General features: G+C 35.5%; 1 long non-coding RNA gene across 1 annotated transcript; it reads right to left on the bottom strand.

The window, feature by feature from the left end:
* Positions 1 to 5342: 5342 nt before the first annotated feature.
* Positions 5343 to 11659, bottom strand: LOC110792957 (uncharacterized). The gene is made up of 6 exons (XR_002534548.2): positions 11099 to 11659; positions 10273 to 10338; positions 9010 to 9202; positions 8612 to 8727; positions 8423 to 8509; positions 5343 to 5558 (listed from the first exon to the last, which is right to left on the bottom strand). It is a non-coding gene; the product is annotated as an uncharacterized lncRNA (long non-coding RNA).
* Positions 11660 to 12511: the final 852 nt, after the last annotated feature.

Here is a 12511-nt window from a genome sequence, read left to right as displayed (position 1 = left end):
CATACTGGCCCAAAACCCAAAGTATAAATAATTTAAACATTTAAAACATAATTAAAATAAAGTTAAATAGTTCAAAATACGAAAACATGTAACTCTCTCTGATCATCCCAAGCCAAATGATTCCAATCTACCAACCTGCTAATTTATTCTACTCCCCATCAATGCAAGTGCAAATGATAGATCATCATAGGGTCATTAAGGCAAAGGCCATGACCAAAACACACAAAGCACGTAGTCAGCAAAAGTTGAGTACTTACAAGAATAGAGTGAATGAAACTAAAACATGCATCACTCGCTAAGTACTAATCATCATGCAAACGCCATCTAATAATTAACAACCAATCATAAATACAAGACTCGACTCTTGACTCACAATTTAATTAGAATAAGCTTCGAACGGGCCAAAAGAATAATCCACAAAGGGAAAAGGTGATGGGAGCCAACCATACACCAAATATATAATAATAAAATCGGGCCATACCGAGTGTCGGGCTATACCGACGGAATTCCTGCGCATAATATAAATGAAACAACGTCTTGTATCATTAGTAGGAGTGCAAGCTTTCCGGCAAGACGCCCCCCATTGTTCATACTCAAGGTATATACGTTCCAAGAGTTTTGAAGCTTGTTCTGGTTGCACTTTACGTTTATTAATATTTTATTAAAGGTGAACTCAAGACTCACCAACATGCACACATACAATTAATAAACAACAACCAAACAATCTTATTTTAAATTCTTTAGGACTTGTGATCAACAAGGCAAGACACTTGTGATATTACTACCATGTTCCTCCTCACCAAGTTGAGACTCCACATCATGCACATTAACATGAGGGTTGTGCCCTTGCACGACAAATCCTAATTCATTTCATACGTAATATTCCCAACTGAACCCTACGTGTGCCGTTGCTTACGTGAGCTAGCCCTTCACATGTGGTAAAATAAATAGTACAACAAAGTACGAATAATTGGCTCAAAGTATGCTAGACATCCCGTACTATAGCATACAAATAAATAATCCATCCCTTGCATGTGAAATAAACCATACATGCATAAATATTGAACAACATGATTGACAATGAAATCCATACTCATAATAATTCCAACATGCTTGTTCAACAATTAATCCAATAAATCCAACATCACAAATCACATGCTCGTTCACCAAAAAAAACATGATTCCACATAATGTAATTCACATCATCAACAATCATGTAATGTCATTGACAAAAGGTGTGGTCGCCCTAGACTTGTACGTACCTTGAATACCTAAGCATAGGGGCCACTTTGCAATAACGAACACTCAACTAGAAATGACCTCCTATCATCAAAATAATGAAACTTAAATTATTTCTATGTTCATTACATTTCCAGAAACTTTATAAAATTTAAAACCTCCTTTAAACTTTAGAATTCAATCGTTTTTCAATAATAAAAACGTCTCAATTTGCAAAAGCAATCCTTAGTACAAAAACATACTTTTTCCGCCTTTAAAATCAATAAAAATCGACACTTTAAACCTTTATTCAAATCTGAAAATATAATTGATTATCATAATTAAAATCATCACCTAATTATGATAATCAATTGACTCATTAGGTCTAGGTTAAAACCCTAACTTGAAAATCCCAATAACACTAGTTTATCATCATAAAAATCAATGTTTTATTCAATAAACAAATCTGAAAATTCCTCCTTTAATAATTAAAACAAACCTAATGAATCACAACACACAAATCCTCAAACCACGGTATTCTTAACCGGTTCCCAACATTTTAATTACTCAAAACAATATTAATATAATAATTTAAAATACGGAATTTAAATAGAATAGGTAAGGAAAAAGAGAATTATACCAATCCGGCCTATAGCACAGAACAACCACGAATTAATGTGATTGGGCGAAAAGAGATTGAAAAACGAACAACAACGAAGCAACACAACACACGACACACCACTCGTGTGTGCGTGTGCAGCGCGGCACGAAGAGCAGCAGCAACGGCGAAGGCACACGGCTGGGCGCTGCGCGCGAGGGGCGAGCGAGGGCTGGGCGCTGTTGCGCAAGGGAGAGGGAAAGAGGAGTGTTGGGCAAGCAAAGCAAAAATAAGGTTTATGAATTTTAGGGGCTTATTTAATGATGGGGGAGTCCTATTTATAGGCTCCCTAATTCCTTGATGGGCTAGGCTTAGGTGATTTGAGTTGGGCTTAGGAAATAAATGATTTGGGCTAGCTTAGGATTTAAATTAAACTCTTTTGATTGGGCTCGTTTAATAAAACGAATTGGACTTTTTATTTAAAACCCGAAGCTTTAAAAATCATTTGCAACTCATTTAATTTCCCGACTCAGGAATTAAATTCGTTTCGTAATTAATTAAAATAATAAATAGTCTAATTAATTAAAATACATTAAATAAAATGCATTTAAATTTCATTTAAATGTTAATAAATCGAAAAATGCTTTATAAATATAATAAAATATACTTATAAATATTATAAAAATACGAGGTATTACAGTCTACCCTCCTTAAAAGAAGTTTCGTCCCGAAACTTGGGTTCGGAAATCAAAATTCAACTCAAAACTTGAGACTTTCTGAGACTTTCAATACGTTCATTTACAAAAAATTTAAGTTTTTGTACTCTTTACATGATTAAACAGGACAATAATAAGTGCAAATTCAATAGAAAGCACTAAATTGAGCATAAAATAAGGGAAAACAAGGTAAAAAGCGCGAAATTCTACCGCACTCTACCCCCCTTAAAAGACACGAGTTACGACCCCGTAACTCAACTAAACTCGGGAAAAAGCTCGGGATATTTCTTTCTCATCCGCTTCCCAAGTGGCTTCCTCAGATTCTTGATTAGACCACAACACTTTGACAATTTTCACATCTTTAGTACGCGTACTACGCACTTTGCTATCAAGGATTTTGACATGTCTTTCCTCAAAGGTTAGACTTTGGTCTAATTCTATGGTCTCCGGTTGCAACACATGCGATTTATCCGGGATATATTTCCTTAACTGAGATATGTGGAACACATTATGCACTCTATGCAAGTCCATAGGCAAGGCTAGTCTATAGGCTACCTTTCCGATTCTTTCTAAGATCTAATATGGGCCTATGTACTTAGGGCTTAACTTCACTTTCTTTCCAAATCTCATGACACCTTTCATTGGTGACACTTTGAGCAACACTTTATCACCTATGTTGAACTCTTCATCCCTACGTTTCAAGTCTGCATAACTCTTTTGGCGATCCTGCGCCGCTTGAATCTTTGATTGGATGGTTCGGATTTGGTTCATGGTGTCCTCTATCATTTGAGGTCCCAACACTACGGTTTCACTAATATCGTTCCAGCAAAGTGGACTTCTACACTTTCGTCCATACAAAGCCTCAAATGGTGCCATTCCAATGCTAGCATGATAGTTATTGTTATAGGAAACTCAATCAAATCTAGGCTATCTTCCCAACTTCCTTGGAAATCAATAACGCATGCCCGAAGCATGTCCTCTAGGGTTTGGATAGTCCTTTCAGTTTGTCCATCCGTGGCTAGGTGGAAGGCTGTACTCATTTTCAATGTCGTACCAAAGCTCTTCTGCACACTTTTCCAGAAATTCGAAAGAAACCTTGAATCCCTATCCGATACGATATCCTTAGGAACTCCATGTAACCTCACAACATTCTTAATGTAGGCTTTAGCAAGTTGTTCCATTTTCCAGGTTTCCTTCATTGGTATAAACACTGCTGACTTAGTCAACCTATCTACCACAACCCAAATTGTATCATTCCCAGTCTTTGACTTAGGTAAACAAGTGACGAAGTCCATAGAAACACAGTCCCATTTTGAGCTTGGAATCTCTAAAGGTTGGACCTTCCCTTGAGGTCTCCTATGCTCAATCTTAACTTTCTGACAAGTCAGACATCTAGCCACAAATTCAGCCACTTCGTTCTTCATCCTTGGCCACCAATAGACCTTTTTCATGTCCTTATACAACTTGTCACCACCTGGGTGCACAGAATATGGCGTAATATGCCCTTCTTTCATCAATTTCTCCTTCAATTCTCCACACTTTTGAGGCACGCACCACCTGCCTTTGTACCTCAAACTTCCATCATCATGGATTCGGAAATCTAACTCCTTACCCTTCGAAATCTTTTCCTTGATTCGCTCCAACTTTACATCACCTGCCTGATTCTCCCTAATCTCATCAAATATCGACGGCTGGATGGTTAAGGCATTCATTATTCCCACAAGGCTTTCACCACTTATTGTTTCAAGGTTCAAACGATGCATGTCCTTACACAGCTCGTTAGCAACGACTAACGCATTAACACTATGACTTGATTTCCTACTCAAGGCATCCGCAACTACATTGCCTTTTCCCTCATGGTACTGGATATCCAAATCATAGTCCTTAATTAACTCCAACCACCTTCGTTGGCGCATATTAAAATCCTTCTGTGTGAAGATGTACTTCAAACTTTTGTGGTCCGTAAATATCCTACACTTCACACCATACAGATAGTGTCTCCATATCTTCAATGCAAACACTATAGCCGCCAGCTCTAAATCATGGGTAGGGTAATTGGATTCATATGGCTTCAATTGCCTTGACGCATACGCAATAACCTTCCCGTTCTGCATCAATACACACCCTAAACCATTCTTAGAGGCATCACTATACACATCGTATGCACCACTCTCATCTGGTAAGGTTAACACTGGCGCGGTTGTCAATCGTGTCTTTAAGGCTTGGAATGCTTCCTCACACTAGTCACTCCATTCAAACTTGGTTTCCTTCTTCATCAAGTTAGTCATGGGCTTGGCTATCCTAGAGAAGTCTTGCACAAAGCGCCTATACACTAGAGGAAAAAACCTCATGTGCAGGCTCATTTTAAGGGGTTTAGTGCGGGCTTTTACATGTGCAACACATGGCCTGCCCGCACTTGATGTTTCTCAAGTGCTGCCAAAATATTGGCAGCACTTGAAGTTTCAAGTGCTGCCAATTTGGAAAATGAGCCCGCACTTGACATATTTTGTGCTGCCAATTTTAGAATATGAGCCCGCAATTTATATATTTGGTGCTGCCAATTTTGAAAATGGGCCCGCACTTGACATATTTGGTGCTGCCAAATTTGAAAATAAGCCCGCACTTGAAATAGAAATGGGCAGCACAAGCATAAAAATGAGCCGCACTTAATATATAAATGAGCCGCACTTGGCTTATAAGTGAGCCCCACTTGGCCTATAAATGAGCCGCACTTGATCTAGATTTGTTGTATAACTGATTTCCCTGCTACATATTACAATTGGACCACGCCACTGATTAACCTCCATACGTCATATAAAAAGTATCCAATTATATAGATAATTAAATTAAATAATATATATAATTGTAAATATAAAAGTCGATTACATTACAATCATATGGAAAACTAACATCCATAATTTAAGATTCAATACAAGAAAATATCAAAGACAATCACTGGTAATGAAGTTTGCCAACATTTCTCGAACTTCATCTATGAAAGGTCGCTCCCTCGGATGATTGCATACCTTAAAAAGATCCACCATCAAAAAATATATATACACTTTAGTTATATTATAAATATTGAATCGTACAATAAATTTAGACTTAATTTGTTCATAACAAAGAAATAATGAACCATATAATCATAAAATTGGTTAATTTCGATCCCAACTTTCATCTAATGACCTTAAATAAATATTTTAAAATCCTTCCATGTTGAATAAACTTAGTTTTATGTTTCAAAAAGTCATTTTCACCCATTTTGGTGAAGTTATGCACAATTAAGCCTCATTAGTTCATTATCGGTCACATTTTGACTAAAATGGCTTATTTCGGTCCCAACTTTCATCTAATGAACTTAAATGAGTATTTTAAAGTCTTTCCATGTTTAATACACTTATTTTTATGTTTCAAATACTCATTCTCACCCATTTGGTGAAGTTATGCACATTTAAGCCTCGTTATTTCATTATCGGTCACATTTTGACTAAAATGGCTAATTTTGGTCCCAACTTTCAACTAATAAATTAAATGAGTATTTTAAAGTCTTTCCATGTTTAATACACTTAGTTTTATGTTTCAAATACTCATTCTCAACCATTATGGTGAAGTTATGCATATTTAAGCCTCGTTAATTCATTGTCGGTCACGTTTTGACTAAAATGACTAATTTTGGTCTCAACCTTCAACTAATGAACTTAAATAAGTATTTTAAAGTCCTTTAATGTTTGATACACTTATTTTTATGTTTTAAAGAATCATTCTCACCCATTTTGGTGAAGTTATGCACATTTAAGACTCGTTTGATCTTTATCGGTCACATTTTGACTAAAGTGGCTTATTTCGGTCCTAACTTTCATGTAATGAACTTAAATGGGTATTTTAAAGTCCTTCCATGTTTAATACACTTAGTTTTATGTTCCAAAGACTCATTTTCACCCATTTTGGCGAAATAATGCACATTTAAGCCTCGTTGGTTCATTATCGGTCACATTTTTTACTAAAATGGGTAATTTCGGTCCCAACTATCAATTAATAAACTTAAATGAGTATTTTAAAGTCTTTCCTTGATACACTTAGTTTTATGTTTCAAAAACTCATTCTCACCCATTTTGGTGATGTTATGCACATTTAAGCCTCGTTAGTTCATTATCGGTCACATTTTGACTAAAATGGCTAATTTCGGTCCCAACTTTCAACTAATGAACTTAAATGAGTATTTTAAAGTCTTTCCATGTTTAATACAATTATATTTATGTTTCAAAGACTCATTCTCGCCCATTTTGGTGAAGTTATGCACATTTAAGCCTCGTTAGTTCATTATCGGTCACATTTTGACTAAAATAGCTAATTTCGGCCACAACTTTCAACTAATGAACTTAAATAAGTATTTAAAAGTCTTTCTATGTTTAATACACTTAGTTTTATGTTTCAAAGACTCATTCTCACCATTTTGGTGAAGTTATGCACATTTAAGCTTCGTTAGTTCATTATCGGTCACGTTTTGACTAAAATGGCTAATTTCGGTCCCAATTTTCAACTAATGAACTTAAATGAGTATTTTAAAGTCTTTACATGTTTAATACACTTAGTTTTATGTTTCAAAGACTCATTCTCACCCATTTTGGTGAAGTTAGCACATTTATACTTCGTTAGTTCATTATCGGTCACGTTTTGACTAAAATGGCTAATTTCGGACCTAACTTTCAACTAATGAAATTAAATGAGTATTTTAAAGTATTTCCATGTTTAATACACTTAGTTTTATGTTTCAAAGACTCATTCTCACCCATTTTGGTAAAGTTATGCACATTTAAGGCTCGTTTGTTCATTATCGGTCACATTAAAATGGCTTATTTCGGTCCCAACTTTCAACTAAAGAACTTCAATAAATATTTTAAACCCTTTACAAGTTTAATACACTTAGATTTATGTTTAAAAGATTCATTTTCACCTACTTTGGTCAATTTATGCACATATAAAACTCGTTTGATCATTATAGGTCAAATTTTCACTAAAATGGCTTATTTCGATCCCAACTTTCAACTAATGAACTTGAATGATTATTTTAAACCCTTTAGAAGTTTAATACACTAAGTTTTATGTTTCAAAGACTCTTTTAATGACTTATAGACAGTACCTAGGGGATTTTATTACACTTAAAATCAGATATACCAGTGCAATGCCCTTAAATGTAGCAGGAACTGCTGGTAGTATGAATGATAACTTCAAGCAGTTTGTTGGGTATGAGACATCTGAGTTACAGTCAACTGCAACATCTAGTGTCAAGAAGTCCAGGACTGAGGTATGTGTGTTACGTTGCTGATTTCCAATCTTAGAGCAGATATGTTGGTTAGATACCTCATATGTAGTGCATGCTTTACTATTGGGGGGAATTTTTTCATATTTCCTTTGTATTATTGTACACCCTCAGCCCCCCGTCTTCATTTAATGTATTGTTTTTCCATGCCTGTCAACCAACCGCAGTTTCCCCACCAGAGAAGGAAGAAATAATTCTCTCAATTTATATCGGTATAAGAAGTTGACCAGTATTTTAGGACATTCCATAAAGGAAAATTTATATGTTTCTTTTGTTCCTAAAGACAGGGAAGGTACTAATATATTGTGGCACATTTGATGTAGGAAAGATGATGTTTTAAGTCCTCAAGCTCTTAGTTAAACAAATATGTTTATTTATTCTGAGACAAGAATCTTTCAAGGTAGTTAAATATGTGGGTGCAAATATACTGAAGTCCCAGCTGTGCGCTTGCTGTCTAAAAGGTATAATAAAATCCTCTTCTAATGAACTTAAACTCTTTGCAACACTTAAATGAACTTAAAACTCTTTTAATGGCTTCTGTACTTAGGGGATTATATTAACAGTTATTACCTCCTCATTACTAGCATTGTAAGCGTCCATAGCCTTCTCATACTCCACCTTGAGCTCTACATATTTATCCTGATATGGCTTCTTCTCCTGCACACCACCAAATACGCAAACATTTAGTACCATCAAAAAAGGACAAGGTAAAACAAAACATAGCACAATCAAACTTCAGATTAATTCTCCAAAACTAACCTCATTAGTCATGGACTTCCATTTTCCTCCAGCTTCCTTGGAAACCTACGCAGTTCAAATTACAGAACCTTTAAGCAACTGCAAACCTTGGAATCAGGATGCTCTTCCTTGTACACCTTCAGATAATCCTCCATGTTAGCAAAACAAAAATAGCTTAAATGTGTACTTGAGTACAGATTAAGCTTAAATGAAGCTCAATTTCTGAAAATCTGTCAAACTACCTAATACAAGGAAAACAACTAAAATGGAATCATTCTGCCAGCATTGATACATAGTCAAGCGCGCAGTGCAAACAAAACAATAACATTGAGTTACAAATATAGCTAATATGGGATTAGTTCATAGTTAACAAGAATATAAAGCAGGAAATGAAATTTTAACTTTTGGGGTTGAGTTACCTCCATTTTCAAGTAAAAATAACACTTTGTAATTGGTTGAGATCCATAATTTCATGATTGTAGCAGTAATGTCAACATCTGATCTCCCACGGTATGCTGGCTGACCATAATTCTCCTTAATTATCTTGTGTACTGTATGTAATCTGTGTGTATCCGCAAAATTCACAAGTTTCTTTTCTCTCAAATCTTCAGCCTACAAATTGCGTTAAGCTATTATAGCGGTAAATAAACACATTTGATTCCATACCCTGTCAGCAATAATACCCTAATCCTAATATCCATCTAGATAAGAGAAAACTGAAACCACAATTGCATAAGAGTAAATAAAGGAGGCGAACAGGAAATGATGGAGCACAATCAATATCCCCCTAGATCAAGGACATATCTTTAACTATTCGAACAACAAGAAACTGCAGGGGAAGAAAAACTACAGGGACAAACGGTGCAATGAGAGCAACACCGACAGCAAATATGTAGTTTATTGTTGACACTTGACACTTGAATTAGTTCAGTGTCGCTAATAGAGCTGAAGTAGAAACCACTAGACACACTTTTAAGCAAGTGGGGAAAGGCCGATCTTTACCTAGGTAACTTGTATTTCTAATTGATAGGAAGTAGCAAGCCAATATATACCTCCCTAACCAAGGCTTCATCTAAAAAGTTAACTGAAACCATAAATGAAAGCTTAAGCATATTTCATTTGTACATTTACATGTATAGCTAACCATTCTAAAGCAAAAATTAGTTTCTTTCAGGGTTTTTTTATCTCAGATTTAGCCACAATCGGAATTTGGGGTGGTTTACAGCTGTTGCATCCCAATATCACGGTTTCACTAAGATCAAAATCTCTATGTATTTGTTAGTATAGCTCACACCCTCAGCCAGCCATTCTAAAGACATAACTAGTTTCATACAGGGTTTGTCATCTTCGGTCCAGCCTCAATCACAATATCTAACTTTGCAGCTACTGTAGCCTAATATCACATTCACAGTCAGATCAAAACCTTTGCAATGCAGTCATGATGCGGTAAATCCAATCATGGTGTCAAAATTTACTACACTGGTGAACAGTCTCGTACTCTCATTACAGAAAAGTCCAACAAAGAGATCAAGAACAGACTATTGTAAGTATTTTCCAAAGGGAATAAAAAGGTAGCCACAACAAGCAAAGCTACCAGTAAGACATTGCCCAAGAAAATCAGAAAGGAAAATCAATTCCATAAAAATGCATCTATTGATCAAACTAATATAACAACAGTTTACCTAGGGGGAGAAGCCTTTTTAGCTTGTGGAGGTGGAGAACGGCCTCTCTTTGCTGGTTCCGGGGAACTGCAGAAACATTCAATACATATTTATTAAGAGAAATATATAGTATAAACCCTTTGTGTACCATGTTCCATGTTCATACGAAAGAAGCTAATTTTCGACACTGATTACTCATCATATAATGCCAGTAAATCAGGCAGTTTTATTAGTGCTAAGTGCTAACAAATCCGTATTTATGGCTGATATGCAATCTACATTAAGAAACTGAATGATTTCAGCTTGAAGAATCAGTTACATCGACGATGGAGAGAAGATGACGCATATTGTGAAAGACTGAAAGTTACTGGTAAGCAATGGCTACTAGTTACTGGTAAGTAATGGCTACTGAAGAGAATATAGGCAATAACAAAAATGATTCAGCTTGAAGAATTAGTACATCGACCCAGATTTCTACACCAATTTTAACAAGTAAAACTCAAAATTCAATTCCAAAACAATCAACAGAAAATCTAAATCGGAAATTGCAGCACATTTGATCGTAATTGTTGCAATTAATCGGGAAGTAGAGACCTAATTCATGTAATTTCTCATAAATCTATTCCAAAAACAACAAAAATAAAACTTAAATCTCAAATTAAAATTGGAATACATCTTAATATGGAAGGATGTAATTCTTCCTCATCTTAATATTTCATGATGAATCACGAAGGAAACTAACGAGTTCAAGCTAATGTTTCCAGCTATAACTAATTCGTCATTTCCTTTAACAATTCGTCATTACAGTAACAATCTTACAGGAAGTAATTAAATTTAAATTACAAACCTAGAAAGGAAAAGGAGGAACGACGCGGCGGTGGGGGAACAACAGCGGCAACTAGGCGGTGGGAGACAACAGCTGCAACTCGGCGGTGGGAGACAGCAGCAGCGACTCGGCGGTGGGAGACAGCAGCAGCGACTCGGCGGTGGGGGAACAGCTATGCGCCTATGCGGTGTGTGCAGTGGGTGTTGTGAGTCTGAATTTCGCGCCCAGAGAAGAACCATAGAGGGGAAGGAGAGAAACCAGAGAGGGGAAGAGAGATAAGCGGGAAATTGGAGTTAGGTTACAGTAACCAGAGAAGAGGAAGGAGAGAGAAGCAGGAAATTAATATTTTTGGAAAATATTTTCAATCTCTACCACATCATCATCACTATCCTCCTCAACCTCACTAGCTTGCTCATCATGGATCATGCCATCCTCACCATCACTTTCTATTCCTCCATAGCCCATACCTAGACCCGCAGAGTACTTCCCATCCTCATAGCTATTTTCTGCAACCTCTAAGATAGTAGCAAGAACCTCAGAATCATACTTCCACCTGCCATCACTAGTCCCATATTTGTACCAATTAGGGGTACCATCACCAAAATGCATGTCACTGAACTTGTTCTTGAGATCTATGTAAGAGTTCTTATGGGGTAAATAGTGTATAACCATACTAGCCATCATATCTTTGTGCCTAAGGTGGGGCATATTCTTGGTCGAAGCCAAATAGTCACAAGCAAACACGATCTTCTGAACATACGTGCGAGGAGTCTCATTATCCAACTTCTCTAAGTATCCTAGGCTGGTGAACTTAGAATGTAGCATCCTTAATTCCTGAAAATTCACAACTCAAAAGTCTTACTAACGCGTTTCCATAGAAATTCCAACCCCAAAAGGAATAAATAGTTCGTGGAACCATACAATTTCAATGCACAAATATATGCTAAACATGAAATATGATGCAATTAATCACATAAAGCAAGATAAAACATGGTTAGAACATATTCATGGCACTTAATAAATCACATTGTCACGTAATATGCATTCTTAGACTAATATGCCCTTCTTAGTCTACCCAATTCTCACTTGAAAATAATATTAATTTTCGAAATTAATTAAGAAATAACTCCTAACTTAGTTGAAATTATTTAAATTAAAATCGAAAATTAATAAGAATTATTGATTAATTAAATAAATAAATAAATTTCGGATAATTTAAAATAAAATAAAAAGAAATCCGAAAAAAAAATTTAAAAAAAAATAAATTCGGATTATATTCGAATAAATAAATAAATAAATAAGTAAATAATTAAAATAATTCGGATATTTAAATAAAATAATTTCCGAAATTATTAAAATAAATTCGAATTATTTTAAAAAATTTCGAATAAAAAGAAAAATTTAGGTACGTAATGATCCAACTTTTCAACTCAT

Source organism: Spinacia oleracea, chromosome 6 (assembly GCF_020520425.1).
Source record: "Spinacia oleracea cultivar Varoflay chromosome 6, BTI_SOV_V1, whole genome shotgun sequence".
In the NCBI taxonomy this organism is placed as follows: Eukaryota; Viridiplantae; Streptophyta; class Magnoliopsida; order Caryophyllales; family Amaranthaceae; genus Spinacia; species Spinacia oleracea.
The sequence above is the reverse complement of the archived record's forward strand: the minus strand, read 5'-3'. Positions and strand labels throughout refer to the sequence as shown.